The following is a 16963-nucleotide window of genomic DNA, read 5'->3' on the forward strand; positions in this document are numbered from 1 at the left end:
AGATTCTGGCAATTTGTAAATTTAGTGTAGATCCTTCCAGACACCTGATGAATTCTGACAAAGAGTCACCAGACTCAAAATCTTAACTCCCACAGATGCTGCCAGACCTGTTGAGTTTCTCCAATAATTTCTACTTTTGTTCTACACTTCCATTGTTAATTTCCAGCTGTTCTTGAATATCCCTCCTAATTTGATGTTATCCATTAATTTCCATATTGTTTTTAGATTAAGGTTACTGATGTAGGTTATAAAAAGTGGGTGCCTCAACAGTAATCCATCTTCCAAACATAACATCACTATTTACTGGATTATTCCAACTCAATTTCTTTAAACTTGTTCCTGTTCACAGATTCCAATATTTTCCTAATTATTGGTGAAAGACTAATAGAAACACCGAGGGATAATTACCCACACTTGTTTTACATCTTTTTAAAAGCAGGATGCTGCACTGAATTCATCCAACCTCCTTCTTCACTGAACACTGTTGCTAGGTTTGGCGCTAAATAACACTAAACACAAAAAGCTACAAATTTTTTTTTAAATTATATATTTTTTCCTCAGTACTCTCTTTTGAGCTCAGAAAGGGCACAAATGCCCAAGTCTTTGAAAACTTTGCAGATTACTTCTGCACAAATGATGGAGCCTGACAGGCCACGCAGATAAAAGGTTAAAATCAATGATTGCCTTCTTTGAAAAATTCCCATACTGTTGATTGTCTCATTTTATTCAGTGAGGCAGTGATGCTAAAAAGTTCCTTTCTCAAATCTCTAAGCTTGTATACGATACAGAATTAACTTGGTCTCAGTTATTAAGACACCCCTCGTCTCAGAAGGTGATCGGGTGAAAGCTCTTACCTGAAAATGAATGAAACAATACCGAGCCTGTCCAGTAGTTTTGGATCAGCTCTGTGACTCGAGGACTTGAGGAGTCTCTCCCTCGTTGTTGTTTGGTTTGAGGACCCAATTCACAAGCTTCTCTCTTGGTGTTTGTATGTTGTCCGCTTAGTAGAACCTTTGTGGCCTTAAGAAGAGCAACCTGACAACACTTCATTCTTTACGTGCGTGCCTGGAAAGGTTTGGCCAACACACAGTCCTTGAAATCTCTCCTGATAAGGAGGAGGATACATATGATGTCAGCAAATAGAAAAGATTTGCAGTTGTAATTTTTTTCAAACTACCAGCCATAGTGTTAAACAACTTAAAATGCTTTTAATCAAAATATAGCAGCTAACAAAAAAAATGCTCAGTACAAGGGATTATGTTGACAGACTTCAAACAAGGACAGGTTTGTGACTCAACATAAACTAATACTAGCAGCAATGAGTAGCTCAGAAATGCTGCTGACATCAGGAGTAAAAGAGAAATGGGGAGGGAGAGAGAGAGAGAGAATGCCTGAATTATTATGCAATTGGGAAGACGGGGACAGACACTTTGAGCATGACCCCTGTTTGTAGGACAATACTCTAGCAAATGAAAAGCCAAGAATGAGGAGGAATACTTGATGCAGAGAAAAAAACATCACAATAGAGTTGTTTTAGTGGTTAATCCTCCAAACATTTGATAGCACTTATTTTAAAAACATGTTCAACAATTTGCAGAGAGAGAGAGAGAGAGAGAGAGTGCGAGAGAGAGCCACACAATCAATCAATATCCTTTGCAACTTGGACATTAGGCCTGCCATTGTCTAATAAGTAACCGATATTAAGTTGCAGCTCTAAGGAATATAAACAAACATTTCAGACCAGGTATTTGCTCTAGTTCTCCTGTTTGTGAATCTCTCTTGCCCTCTTCTGTGTTGGAAATCTTGTCCCCAACAAGTGAAGGGGTGAACCAAGAGAGTTTGACCTCTCTCAAGCCACCGCACCCTGTTGTTGAGCTTCTCTGTCCATGAATTGGAGCCACATTAAAAAAAAGGCTCCAAACGTAACACTCCACCAAGTGGCCTATCATAGGAATAGCTTTCCATCATTGCAAGTTTACGGACTCAGGAAATTTAAATCACTCATTTTTAAAAATTGTCACAGAAGTGAAACTAGTCTAGAGCTTTAAAAAGATGCGCACAAGAATAAGACACTGGGCAATAGAGAAGGACATACCCATTTTTACCTGTAACGTAGAAAAATGCTTTAAAGAGGTTCTTCAAGGAGTTAAAAGAAAACTGAAAGATAGGGAGGAGTGAACAAAGATTTGGTCATGGTTTTGGCTTGTGAGGAGAGCAAGGTGGAAGAATGTTTAAGTAGCACTTAGACACATGAACAGGCAGGAAATAAAGGGATACAAACCATGTACAGACAGATGGGCTTTATTTAGAACGTGATGTGAAGGTGCCGGTGTTGGACTGAGGTGGACAAAGTTCGAAAGCCCACAACACCAGGTTATAGTCCAACAGGTTTACTTGGAAGCACTAGCTTTCGGAGCATCACTCCTTCATGTAGAACAGGATCATAAGACACAGAATTTATAAAAATTCTGGGATTTATGTATTACTGAATTGAAATCTGGAACACATTCCAAAAGATGAAAGACTTAACAACAATCTAGGTTTGTTCAATATATCATTTGAGTTGCATAACACTAATCTTTTGCTATAGATTCTGTGCCTTATGATCCTGCTCCACAGCTACCTGATGAAGGAGCAGCACTCTGAAAGCTAGTGCTTCCAAATAAACATATTGTTCCCTTGCTTAAGAAGAGTAGCAGGGATAATCCAAGTAATTACAGACCTGTGAGCCTGACGTCAGGGTAGGGAAACCACTGGAGAGGATACTAAGGGATAGGATATAAACCCATTTGGAAGAAAATGGGCTTATCAGTAATGGGCTCGTGGTTTTGTTCAGGGAAGGTCAAGACTTACAAACTTATTAGATTTATTTGAAGAGGTGACAAAGTTGATTGATGAGGGAAGGGATGTAGATATCATAGACATGGACTTCAGTAAGACATTTGATAAGGTTCCCTATGGTAGGCTGATGAAGGTGAAGTCGCACAGGGTCCAGGCTGTTCTAGCTAGCTGGATAGAGAACTGGCTGGGAAACAGGATTCAGAGAGTAGTAATAGAAGAGAGCCTCTCAAAATGGAGACCTGTGACCAGTAGTGTCCCACAGGAATCTGTGCTGGGACAACTGTTGTTTATGATATACATAGATGAATTGGAGAAGGGTATAGCTGATCTGGTTAGCAAGTTTGCAGGTGACACTAAGATTGGTGGACTGGCAGATAGTGAAGGGGACTGTCAGAGAACACAGCAGAATATAGATAGATTGGAGAGTTGGGCTGAGAAATGGCAGTTCAATTCAGGTAAATGCAAGGTGATGCTTTTTGGAAGATGCAATTCAAAATCAAACTATACAGTAAATGGAAAAGTCTTGGGGAAAATTGACATACAGAGAGATCTGGGTGTTAAAACCATTAGACATAGGAGTGGAAGTAAGGCCATTCAGCCCATTGAGTCCACTTTGCCATTCAATCATGGGCATTTCAACACCACGTACTTGCACTCTCCCCGTATCCCTTAACTCCTTGCGAGATTATTGTTCAAGTTCATTGTTCCCTGAAGGTGGCAACGCAGGTGAGTCGACTGGTCAAGAAGGCATACAGTATGCTTTCCTTCATCAGATGGGATATTGAGTAAAAGAGTTGACAGGTCACGTTGCAGTTGTATAAGACTTTGGTTCAGCCACATTTGGAATACTGCGTACAGTTCTGGTTACCACATTATCAAAAGGATGTGGATGCTTTGGAGAGGGTGCAGAGGAGGTTCACCAGGAAGTTGCCTGGTATGGAGGGCACTAGCTATGAGGAGAGGTTGAGTAGATTAGGATTATTTTCATTAGAAAGACAGAGGTTGATGGGGGACCTGATTGAGGTCTACAAAATCATGAGAGGTGTAGACAGGGTGGACAGCAAGAAGATTTTTCCCAGACCGGGGGAACTCAAGTACTGGGAGTCACGAGTTCAAGGTCAGAGGGGAAGGTTTAGGGGAGATATGCATGGAAGGTTCTTCATGCAGAGGGTGGTGGGTGTCTGGAATGCGTTGCCAGTGGAGGTGGTAGAGGCGGGAACAATAGCATCAATTAAGATGAAAATCACACAACACCAGGCTATAGTCCAACAGGTTTATTTGGAAGCACTAGCTTTCGGAGTGCTGCTCCTTCATCAGGTGGTTGTGGAGTATAAGATGGTAAGACACAGAATTTATAGCAAACGTTTATAATGTGATGTAACTGAAATTATGTATTAAAAAAGACCTGGATTGTTTGTTAAGTCTCTCATCTTTTAGAATGAGCATGTTGGTTTCAGTTCTTTCATATGCAAATAGTAGAACTTTTTTAAAGTTATACTCTCAAGTGACAATGGGTGCCATGTTGGCCCAGATCATGCACTGAAGGTGTGAGGTGCCGAGTGTGGGACTATCTGTGCCCCAATGTTCAGACTGATTTTAACGGGCAGCACGGTGGCACAGTGGTTAGCACTGCTGCCTCACAACGCCAGAGACCCGGGTTCAATTCCCGCCTCAGGAGACTGACTGTGTGGAGTTTGCACATTCTCCCCGTGTCTGCGTGGGTTTGCTCCGGGTGCTCCGGTTTCCTCCCACAGTCCAAAGATGTACAGGCCAGGTGAATTGGCCATGCTAAATTGCCCGTAGTGTTAGGTAAGGGGTAAATGTAGGGGTATGGGTGGGTTGCGCTTCGGCGGGTCGGTGTGGACTTGTTGGGCCAAAGGGCCTGTTTCCACACTGTAATGTACTTTAATGTAATCTAAAAAAGGGATTTACAGAATCTTACATGGATTCGTGCAGTTTTTGAGCAAAATAAAAATGTAATTCTGCTAGTACAAGTTCACCCCACAAACTTGTGTATGTGCGTGTATGCGCATGCGGGGGGGGGCTGTATGTGTGTGTGTGAGAGTGAGAGTGTAAAGGGATAGGTGTCTGTGTGTGGGTGTGAGTGTATGAATGTGTCAGCATATGAGAGAGAGAGCTTGTGTATGAGAGAGTGTCTGCATGAGTTATGGGTTTGTAGAAGTGTCTGTGTGTGTTGTATCTTGACAGACACATGAATGGGCGGGGATCAAAGGGATACAGATCCTTAGAAAATAGGCGGCAAGTTTAGATCGAGGATCTGGATTGGCGCAGGATTGGAGGGCCGAAGGGCATGTTCCTGTGCTGTAATGTTCTTTGTTCTAAACCTGTTGGACTATAACCTGGTGTTGTATGATTTTTAACTTAACTTAGAACAGCAGCATGGGGGGCAGAATGGGCCTGTTCCTGTACTGTACTGTGAGTTTTTACATTAAGGCTGAGAGGAATTCCACAATTCCTGAAATCTTGACAGAGAATCAGAGACCAGAATCAAAACAACTGAAAGACTAGGAGAGTTATTTTTCCGACAATGTCCATTTAATGGATACCTAACCTCCCTTTAAACAATTTGATCAAAGCAAAGCAATATAATTAATATCCTACTTATCCAGAGAATCGAAAATTTAATATGTACAACCATCAATATAATGCAAATTTACAATGTAAAAGCACTAAACAAAATAAAATTACATTTCTATTCGCATTAGCATAAGTGATAAGATCATATGTCCACTTTCCAGAGTATATGAAGTTTTTTTAAAAATTTGGAAGTATACTAAAGCACAAAACTAAAATTACTGGGCATAGTAACACCCATTGCAACAATTGACATGCAAACACATGAATACTTGTTGTATATCAAACTCAAATGAACAGCGTGGAAGTGATGTACTTTGTGAAACTAAAATAAAGAAATGATGGATTGTCCAATTTGAGGAACGTTAAAGGGCATGAAACCTGCAGATGAGATTCTGTTTCAAATAGCCAGCTCATATGGAAGAAAACAGCACCATTAGAGAGGTGAGGAGTTGACTGACCTGTTTCTGCGTCCATGAGAATGTTGTGACTAGTGCCACATCATCGTTCATGACGAGTCTGATCAATTGTTCCACTAAATATTTAATTCAGGTGTGGAAATCAACTTTAAAGTCTGATTCATTGGCATGACCAGATCTTCAATTAAGTTAACAATTAACTAAATTGCTAGGTTAATATACCATGATCATGATTCACTTGTGTGCGAATATGATTTGTTATTGAAAGTCAGAAACCCACCTATTATTCTTTCCCAATACAAACTTCTTGGGTCTGACAGGGTGAGCCTCGGACCTACTTTCAGCTTCTTCCTCCATTAATAAATGGAAGGTGACAATAATCTGTGACTAATCTCCCTCAGGCGTCCCCTAGCTTGCATTCAGACTTTCCCAGGAAGCAGGAGAGTGTAATGCATTGTCGATTAAGTCAAGAATTCAATGATCCTTTATTGGAACAAACTTCAGGCTCAGTACTGATAGCTAATACATTCATAAACCAACAGTTTGGGAAAAGTATTAACATGTTTCTTTGTACCATCCGCCCTACCAGAGAGGCACTAACAATCATATGATATACAGTGTCCCCAGCTCAACAGTAGGTCTTGGATTGTTCTGACTGCATTTCTCAACACTTACTTCTTGCAGCTGTGTGCAGTTGGAATAAGTTATTTGTTCAGTCACTTTTAGGTTATTGATGTTTATAAATTGAACAATTGGGCAATGCCATTTTTTGACATGTGTTGTAAACGTTCCCTCCTCCCTTCTGTTTTGATCTCTATTCCTGGCCAGCATTCAGTACAAGTTACAAAGCCCCTTTCAGTTTCTAATTCCAAAGATCGCAGGCTGGGCTGGTCACTCTCTGGAACGGTTTAGCAGTACACAGAATTCATTGTGTGAATGTTCTGAAGGGATTAAAAACAACATGGTGAAAACTTTGCATTTTTTGATGGAAGAAATCAGATCCATTGATTAAGATTTAATCTGTTTTTGCTGTACACATTTTCCATTTAATAAGTTGGTCTTTTTCATCACAGGGAAGTTAGGAAATAACATTAACAAGAGATTGATGAATAACATGGATTATCTATGTCCAAAACTTTCAAAGTTGTGACTGTATGCTTGTCCTTCACATGCTAGACTCTGACTCTGCCTTCCATTTACTGGTCTAGTATGGGACTTGACCTACTTATCATTTAAGTTGTGGGAGTTCCATTAAGGAAAAACAGCTTTGGTAAAGAGGTTAAGTGAAAGGAGCTTATTCCAATATAAAATCCAGCACATCTTCAATACCAAGTATTGTGATATGCAAGCTCCTACTTTTAAAGGGAACTATGGTCCCAGGAATCACAAAAATGTGGAGGTGAAAATATTAAGCAAGTTTGTTCCTTTTATAGATGATACCTCATCCTCTGCATTTAGATTCTGTTCAATCTGCTTAACCTCCTGACAAACTTTAATGTCAAAGCTAATCTTGTCCAATTTATCATTTTGCTGGAAGCTTCCGTCATGGATAGCATTCATTATCAAGGGGCTTTACAATCTTTGGTACTAATGAGCGATTACACGGCCATTCTGGTGAGGCGAATTGTCGAGTTCATTTGTTTATTACTGCTTCCAGTTTCAATCTGTTTCCTTATTCACAGTTTGAGTATTTTTTTTTAATCACATGTCCAAAATGTGGGCTGTGATTGTTTTATTATTTTGTTATTCTAACACTCCATGGCACATCACACAACACATTGGGATTACTGATAAATTCTCTAACTCATCACTTAATATTCCAAACAAGGATGAGTACACTTTCTCTGTCTTTGTAATGGTTAATCAGGATAGCTTTGAATTATGAGGATACTGATTTGTGATGGCAATGTTAGCTCTTGATGCAACCAACAACCTAACTTGAAAAATTCAAACTTCAATGGCAAATTTAGATTTGTTACCCCTGATGTGACCTGATAATTAAAAGGAATCGTGAACGGTAAAATAGAAATATAAAACATCGAAACCCACTCAAAGGAGGAGAAAGCTGGACCTGCTGCATACAAATTCCTTGAGTTAGTCAAATAGACATTTGGGGGGAAAGAGACCCACAGGAAGTGCTGGTATGCTGGGTGTGATGCTACTGTGCCTTTTAAGAGATGTGTTCTGTGCTATTACTCTTGCAGGGAGGTATTGTCACTGGTTCTGAACTGTCTCCTGTAGACAGGCAGTTAGCAAGCAGCTTAGATTTATACCTGGGTGTTTATTTTAAGAAACAAAAGAATCATGAGTGGTTGGGGTCAGGGTTTACACAGACCCAGGAAAGCTTTTAGTTCTGCTTTCACTTAGTTGGAAGGATTTCTACAGACTGCTGAGCTAAAACCAGCGGTGGTGGTGGAAGCTGAATCATTGGGGACATATAAGTGTCTGCTGGACATACACATGGATAGCAGTGAGTTGAGGGGTGTGTAGGTGAAGTTACTATATTTTACATTAGGATTAAACCTAATGTAGGCCAAAGGACCTGTTCTGTGCTGCACTTTTCTACGTTCTGTGTCAAAAGAACTGCAGAGCTGTAAATCCGAAACGAAAACAGAAGTTTATGGAAAAGCTCAGCAGGTCTGGTAGCATCTTGGAGAGAAATCAGAGTTAATGTTTCGAGTCACTGAATTTCTCTCCACAGATGCTGCCAGACCTCCTGAGCTTTTCCAGCAACTTCTATTTTTGTTTCTGTACATAAAACAGAGATTATAGCGCAATTCCTGATGAAATAAGACCTAAATGGAGTCTCAGGTAGATAGGATAGTGAAGAAGGTGTTTGGTATGCTTTCCTTTATTGGTCAGAGTATTGAGTACAGGAGAAAGTGAGGTCTGCAGATGCTGGAGATCAGAGCTGAAAATGTGTTGTTGGAAAAGCGCAGCAGGTCAGGCAGCATCGAGAGAGCAGGAGAATTGACGTTTCCTGAAGAAGGGCTTATGGCCGAAACGTCGATTCTCCTGTTCCCTGGATGCTGCCTGACCTGCTGCGCTTTTCCAGCAACACATTTTCAGCTATTGAGTACAGGAGTTGGGAGGGCATGTTGTGGCTCTACAAGACATTGGTTCGGCCACTGTTGGAACATTGCATGCAATTGATCTCCTTCCTACCAGAAAGATGTTGTAAAACTTGAAAGGGTTCAGAAAAGATTTACAAGGATGTTGCCAAGGTTGGAGGATTTGAGCAAGAGAGAGAAGCTGAACACGCTGGGGCTGTTTTCCCTGGAGCATCGGAGGCTGAGGGGTGACCTTATAGAGGTTTACATAATTATGAGGGGCATGGATAGGATAAATTGACAAAGTCTTTTCCCTGGGGTAGGGGAGTCCAGAACTAGAGGGCATAGGTTTAGGATGAGAGGAGAAAGATATAAAAGAGACCTAAGGGGCAACTTTTTTACGCAGAGGGTGGTACGTGTATGGAATGAGCTGCCAGAGGATATGGTGGAGGCTGGTACAATTGCAACATTTAAAAGGTATTTGGATGGGTATATGAATAGGAAGGGTTTGGAGGGATATGGTCGGCATGCTGGCAGGTGGGACTAGATTGGGTTGGGATATCTGGTCGGCATGGACGGGTTGGGCTGAAGGGTCTGTTTCCATGCTGTACATCTCTATGACTCTATAAATAAAAATTTATTTAATACATTCATGAAAATAAACAATGCTGTTTGTTACAGATTGATAAGAAAACACCTGTGTTGTGGAAACCAGTGGCAGATTCTGTGTAACCATTCTCAATCGTGATAGTTTTCAAGTTTAACAATAAATTGTAAAACATAAAGCAATGGAGAGCTAAGGTCTGCATTGTTACAAAGACGTGATTTATAAGATTACAGTGAATTTGCGACAAGACATACTTAGCAAATCTAAAACAAGCCAAGGGTAGAGATGATGAACAGTAGGACCCTGGGAAGCGCCATGGATCATAGAGATCCTGAGGAGCATATCCATCTGTCCCTTAATGGAGCAGGAAAGGTGGATAAAGTGGTTCAGAAGGCATATAGGATTCTTGCCTTTTTTAGGAGAAAATGAGGACTGCAGATGCAAGAGATCAGAGTGAAGTGTGTGGCGCTGCAAAGACACAGCAGGTCAGGCAGCATCCGAGGAGCAAGAGAATCGACATTTCGGGCATAAGCCCGGGCATCAGGAATCTCCTGCTCCTCGGATGCTGCCTGACCTGCTGTGATTTTCCAGCACCACATTCTGGACTCTTGCCTTTATTAGCCAAGGTGTAGAGTTTAAGAGAAAGGAGGTGATGCTGAAACTGTATAAAATGTTGATTCGACCACAGCTATAGTATTGTATGCAGTTCTGGAATCCACATTCTGGGAGGGATGTGATACCAGTGGAGAGGGTGCAGAGGAGATTTACCAGGCTGTTGCCTGGGCTGGAGAGTTCCAGTAATGTAGAGAGATTGGACAGATTGTTTTCCTTACAGCAGAGGAAACTGAGAGGGAACATGATTGAGATGGATTAAATTATGAAGGGCATCGATAAAATAGTCTGGAAGGAACTTTTCCCCTTGGTGCAGGGATCAATGACCAGGAGCATATATTGAAGATAAGGGGCAGGAGGTTTCGAGGGAATGTGAGGAAACTATTTTTCACCCAGAGGGGAGTGGTAATCTGGAACTCACTGTCTGTAGGGGTGGTAGAGGCGAAAAAGCCTCACAACGTTTAACAAGTATTTAGGCACACAGTTGGAATGCCAATGAATAAATGGCTTGGGGCCAAATGTTGGAAAATGGGAATAAAATAATTTGGAGGTTGTTTTAGACCAGTGCAGACTTGATGGGCCAAAGGAACCTTCTCTTGTGCTGAAGATCTCTATGACTCTATGACTATATATATCTGTTCCTTCAGTGTTGTTGGGTCAAAGTCCTGGAATTCTCTCCCTAAAGGTCCACCTACAGCACATGGACTGCAGGGGTTCAAGTAGGCAGCTTACCCCCACCTTCTCAAGGGGCAACTAGGGACAGGCCCATATCCCATGAGTGAATAAAAACAACACCACAGAAAAGGCTGCAGCAACAGCTCCCCAATAGTCTCGCTCATGTCCTGTGAAAGTACATACCAAGAAACAATTTTAACACTGTTGCAACTAGAGTTTTTTTTTAACCATCTTTTACCAGATGACTCTTTAATATATCATTATGGGAAGCAAAGCACAGAATATGCCATTGTCTTCAGTCTGTGTCCAACATGACGATGGCACCAAAAAACTGCTGCTTCTTGTGATAGCAAAGTCTGAGAGTTTTTTTTTTTACCATCTTGGTAAGAAAAAGAAGATTATCTCCTGATGCTGCTGAGGAATCTGATGAGAGTCAAACCGCTCACCCACCTGTTTCCCAGCTGAAAAGCCAAAGGCCATAAAGCTGCTCTGGGGTTTCACATTGCAATACAGAAAACTCGGTTAACTGCATCAATAGGGGAAAAAGTGACTGAATCTTTCCAGAGCTAACTCCCGATGTTTTTCAATGCCTTTGCCATACAAACGTTAGGCAGTTGTTGGGTGTGAACAAGTTACTGTTTTTGATTTCGAGAGTGTGGTGCTGGAAAAGCATCAGGAATTCTTGATGAAGGGCTTATGCCCGAAATATTGACTCTCCTGCTCCTCGGGTGCTGCCTGACCTGCTTTTCCAGCACCACACTCACGACTCTGATCTCCAGCATCTGCAGTCCTCACTTTCTCCTCTACTGTTTTTGATTTGCTTTGATTTATTATTGCCACATGAATCTATGTACCTCGGTACAGTGAAAAGTTTTGTTTTGCAAGCGATACAGGCAGAGCATGCCTAACAAAGTGCCTTCAGGTAATAGAACAGAGCGAGGAATACAATGTGACAGCTGCAGAGAAGGTGCACAGAGAGCAAGATCAACTTAAATTTAAATTTGAGAGGTCCATTCTGCAGTCTAATAACAGCTTTGAAGAAGCTGGGTTTGAACCCATTGGTGCGTGTGTTTAACCTGAGTCACTGCGCTCTCATTTTTGTTGACACAGAGCATCTTTGTCAAAAAATAGGATTACATAGGGGCTTCCTCTGATATCCTGAAGCCCCTTTTAACATAAATTTATGAGCGGGCCTCTGTGTTTCAACTTATTGCAATTTTATTCTATTTTAGTTTAGGACTGTAGCTTTAAACTTAAGGGAAATGCAGGAGGTCACGTGACCTCACATTAGGCTTGACTGGTTTGATAATTAAAACATCAAAGGAAGCATTAGATTGTTTTATTGAGAAGAGGCAGTGAGACATTTTCATGTGGAGATAATGACAGCAGTCTCTGAGTTTGCCATGAGTAGTCCCTGAGTCTCTGAAAGACCCAGAGAGGTGTTGAGGTAAAGCCATGCTTTATGAACAGTTGTGTCTTATTGTCATGGGGAAGAGAGCAGAGAAAGCCAATCCTGAGATCAGGTTACAGGCCTACCTACAAATCAACAAATATTCCAGAAGGATAGCAGTTGCCGGGACAAAGAGGAACAAGAAACAGTCTTTACTGATGGTGGTGAATTTAAGAAACATGCTGAAGACTGAGGAAAGGGCCTGGAGATGGTCAGTCTAAATGGAGATACATGGACTCACTGGTGGCTGGGGCGACATGTGCACTGTTCATAAAAGACAGGCTGTAAAAGCTTCAATAGATACTGAGAAAGGAAATAGGTTCACCTGAACTGAATATGAGTCCATTACAGGCAGAGTCACGATAACTTATAGAAAAATAACAGTGAAGCTGAATGATTTCATTCTGGCTTTTTCCACTGTGGAAGATACAAGAAGTCTCCCTAAACTAGAGGTCCAAGAGGCGAGGGAGAATGAAGAGCTGAAGGAAATTCCCATTAGTGGGAAGATTGTATTGGAGAAATTAATGGGGCTGAGTTGATAAAACCCCAGGACCTGATGGTGTACATCCCCGAATATTGAAGTTGGAGCTATGGAGACAGTTGACGCATTGGTGATTATCTCCCATGATTCCATTAATTCTGAAATTATTCCTACAGATTAAAAGGGAGCAATTGTCACTGCAATATTTAGTCATAGAGTCAGAGAGATGTACAGCATGGAAACAGACCCTTCGGTCCAACCCGTCCATGCCAACCAGATATCCCAACCCAATCTAGTCCCACCTGCCAGCACCCGGCCCATATCCCTCCAAATCCTTCCTATTCATATACCCATCCAAATGCCTCTTAAATGTTGCAATTGTACCAGCCTTCACCACTTCCTCTGGCAGCTCATTCCATACCATACCACCCTCTGTGTGAAAAGGTTGCCCCTTAGGTCTCTTTTTTATTTTTCCCCTCTCACCCTAAACCTACGCCCTCTAGTTCTGGACTCCCCGAACCCAGGGAAAAGACTTTACCTATTTATCCTATCATACCCTTCAGAATTTTATAAACCTCTATAAGGTCACTCCTCAGTCTCCAATGCTCCAAGGAAAACAGCCCAACCTCTTCAGCCTCTCCCTTTGGCTCAAATTCTCCAACCCTGGCAACATCCTTGTAAATCTTTTCTGATCCCTTTCAAGTTTCACAACACCTTTTCGATAGGAAGGAGACCAGAATTGCACGCAATATTCCAACAGTGGCCTAACCAATGTCCTGTACAGCTGCAACATGACCTACCAACTCCCGTACTCAATACTCTGACCAATAAAGGAAAGCATACCAAACGCCTTCTTCACTATCCTATCTACCTGCGACTCCACTTTCAAGGAGCGATGAACCTGCACTCCAAGGTCTCTTTGTTCAGCAACACTCCCTAGGACCTTTCCATTATGTGTATAAGTCCTGCTAAGATTTGCTTTCCCAAAATGCAACACCTCGCATTTATCAGAATTAAACTCCATCTGTACTTCCGAGCCCATCGGCCCATCTGGTCAAGATCCTGTTGTAATCTGAGGTAACCCTCTTTGCTTTCCACTACACCTCCAATTTTGGTGTCATCTGCAAACTTACTAACTATACCTCCTATGCTCATATCCAAATCATTTATGTAAATGACAAAAAGTAGAGGATCCTTGTGGCACTCCACTGGTCACAGGCCTCCAGTCTGAAAAACAACCTTCCACCACCACCCTCTGTCTTCTACCTTTGAGCCAGATCTGTATCCAAATGGCTAGTTCTCCCTATATTCCATGAGATCTAACCTTGCTAATCAGTCTCCCATGGGGAACCTTGTCAAACGCCTTACTGAAGTCCACATAGATCACATCTACTGCTCTGCCCTCATCAATCTTCTTTGTTACTTCCACAAAAAACTCAATCAAGTTTGTGAGATATGATTTCCCACGCACAAAGCCATGTTGACTATCCCTATTCAGTCCTTGCCTTTCCAAATACATGTACATCCTGTCCCTCAGGATTCCCTCCAACAACTTGCCCATCACCGACGTCAGGCTCATCAGTCTATAGTTCCCTGGCTTGTCTTTACCGCCCTTCTTAAACAGTGGCACCACGTTTGCCAACATCCAGTCTTCCGGCACCTCACCTGTGACTATCGATGATACAGATCTTTCAGCAAGAGGCCCAGCAATCATTTCTCTAGCTTCCAACAGAGTTCTCGGGTACACCTGATCAGGTCCAGCACCCTCTCTGAGACATACTTGATCCTGGCACCAGGTAAGCAACATACCATTCTGCTTTTTCTTAACCAAACCCGCAATTTCTTTAGTCATCCAACATTCCCTATACCTACCAGCCTCCCCTTTCACCCTGACAGGAATATACTTTCTCTGGATTCTTATTATCTCATTTCTGAAGGCTTCCCATTTTCCAGCTCTCCCTTTACCTGCAAACATGTGCCGCCAATCAGCTTTCGAAAGTTCTTGCCTAATACCGTCAAAATTGGCCTTTCTCCAACTTAGAATTTCAACTTTTAAATCTGGTCTATCCTTTTCGATCACTATTTTAAATCTAATAGAATTATGGTCACTGGCCCCAAAGTGCTCCCCCACTGACACCTCAGTCACCTGCCCTGCCTTATTTCCCAAGAGTAGGTAAAGTTTAGCACCTTCTCTAGTAGGTACATCCACATACTGGATCAGAAAATTGTCTTGTACACACTTAACAAATTCCTCTCCATCTAAACCTTTAACACAGTGGCAGTCACAGTCTATGTTTGGAAAGTTAAAATCCCCTACCACAACTACCCTATTATTCTTACAGATGATTTGGAGATGCTGGTGTTGGACTGGGGTGTACACAGTTAAAAATCACACAACACCAGGTCATAGTCCAACAGGTTTAGTTGGAAGCACACTAGCTTTCGGAGCGACGCTCCTTCATCAGATGGTAGTGGACGGCTCAATCCTAACACACAGAATTTATAGCAAAAACATACAGTGTGATGTAACTGAAATTATACATTGAAAAATTGATTGTCTGTTAAGCCTTTCATCTGTTAGAGTATATAGTGATAGTTTCACTTCTTTCATGTGTAAATCACACAACCTTTTTTTAAAAAAGTTGCATTCTCGGGTTAGCTGTTAACAATGGTGATAGCTAGACAATATGTTGAAGGTGTTGGCCCCCTGTGTTCTCTGTCTATGACCTGATGTTTAGATTGATTCTAATCTAATAAGTGAGATAACAGAGGTTTACATGAATTCATGCAGTTTTTGAGCTCAGAGTTCTACATGAATGCATGCAGTTTTTAAGCAAAGTACAATGTAACCCTACAAGTACAAATTCACCCCACAAAATATATGTGTGCATGTGGGTCTTTGTCTGTCTGTGTGTCTGTCTGTCTGGGTTGGGGGTTGTGAGTGTGAGAAAGTGTATGTGTGTGTGTGTAGTGAGTGCAGAGTGTCTTAAGTCTGTGAGGGGGTGCATGTGTGAATGTGGGGGTGTGTGTGTCTGTAAGGGTGTGTGTGGGTGTCTGTGTGCACGTCTGTGTGTATGTGTGTCCATGTGTATGTGTGTATAGGAGTGCCTGTGTGTGTGTGTGTGTGTGTGTAGGAGTATCTGTGTGTGTATATAGTGCAATGGTGGTCACCTGTAATGTGACATGAACCCAAGGTCCCGGTTGAGGCCATCCCTATGGGTACCGAACTTAGTTATCAGCCTCTGCTCGGCCACTTTTCTCTGCTGCCTGTCCCGAAGTCCGCCTTGGAGGATGGTCACCCAATGGTCACTATACACATACTCAGATACTCCTACACATACACACTCTCACACACACACAGGCACTCCTACACACACATACACACAGACACCCACACACACCCTTACAGACACACACACTCCCACACTCTCACATGCACCCCCTCACAGACTTAAGACACTCTGCATTCACTCCACACACACATACACTTTCTCACACTCACAACTCCCAACCCAGACAGACACACACAGACAGACAAAGACCCACATGCACACATATATTTTGTGGGGTGAATTTGTACTTTCAGGGTTACATTGTACTTTGCTCAAAAACTGCATGCATTCATGTAAAACTCCGTGATCTCACTTTTTAGATTAGAATCAATCTAAACATCATGACATAGACAGAGAATACCAGGGGCTAACACCTTCAACATATTGTCTAGCTAACACCATGTTAACAGCTAACCCGAGAATGCAACTTTTTAAAAAAAGGTTTTGTGATTTACACATGAAAGAAGTGAAACTATCACTGTATTCTAACAGATGAAAGGCTTAACAGACAATCAATTTTTCAATGTATAATTTCAGTTACATCACACTGTAAATTTTTGCTATAAATTCTGTGTTACGATCGAGCCCTCCACTACCACCTGAAGAAGGACCGTCGCTCCGAAAGCTAGTGTGCTTCCAAATAAACCTGTTGGACAATAACCTGGTGTTGTGTGATTTTTAAAATTCTTACAGATAGCTGAGATCTCCCTATAAGTTTGTTTCTCAATTTCCCTCTGACTATTAGCGGGTCTATAATACAATCCTAGGTGATCATCCCTTTCTTATTGGGTAAAAACAATGACTGCAGATGCTGGAAACCAGATTTTGGATTAGTGGTGCTGGAAGAGCACAGCAGTTCAGGCAGCATCCGAGGAGCAGTAAAATCGACCTTTCAGGCAAA

The 16963-nt window shown here is 41.8% G+C and overlaps 1 protein-coding gene across 8 annotated transcripts in view; it reads right to left on the reverse strand.

Moving 5' to 3' along the window:
• Nucleotides 1–16963, reverse strand: part of zbtb38 (zinc finger and BTB domain containing 38) — a 143608-nt gene that overhangs the window by 112420 nt on the left and 14225 nt on the right. For all 8 annotated transcript variants that reach the window (XR_015759096.1, XR_015759095.1, XM_087993296.1 and 5 more), the window contains exons 2-3: nt 6531–6796; nt 855–1105 (exon numbers count right to left, since the gene is read on the reverse strand). The gene's annotated coding sequence lies outside the window, so the exon portion shown is untranslated. The remainder of the gene's footprint in view (nt 1–854; nt 1106–6530; nt 6797–16963) is intronic.

The sequence above is a fragment of the Chiloscyllium plagiosum genome, unplaced genomic scaffold, assembly GCF_037043375.1.
Source record: "Chiloscyllium plagiosum isolate Xiang-an unplaced genomic scaffold, Cpla_swu_hap1 HiC_scaffold_13, whole genome shotgun sequence".
Classification (NCBI taxonomy): domain Eukaryota; kingdom Metazoa; phylum Chordata; class Chondrichthyes; order Orectolobiformes; family Hemiscylliidae; genus Chiloscyllium; species Chiloscyllium plagiosum.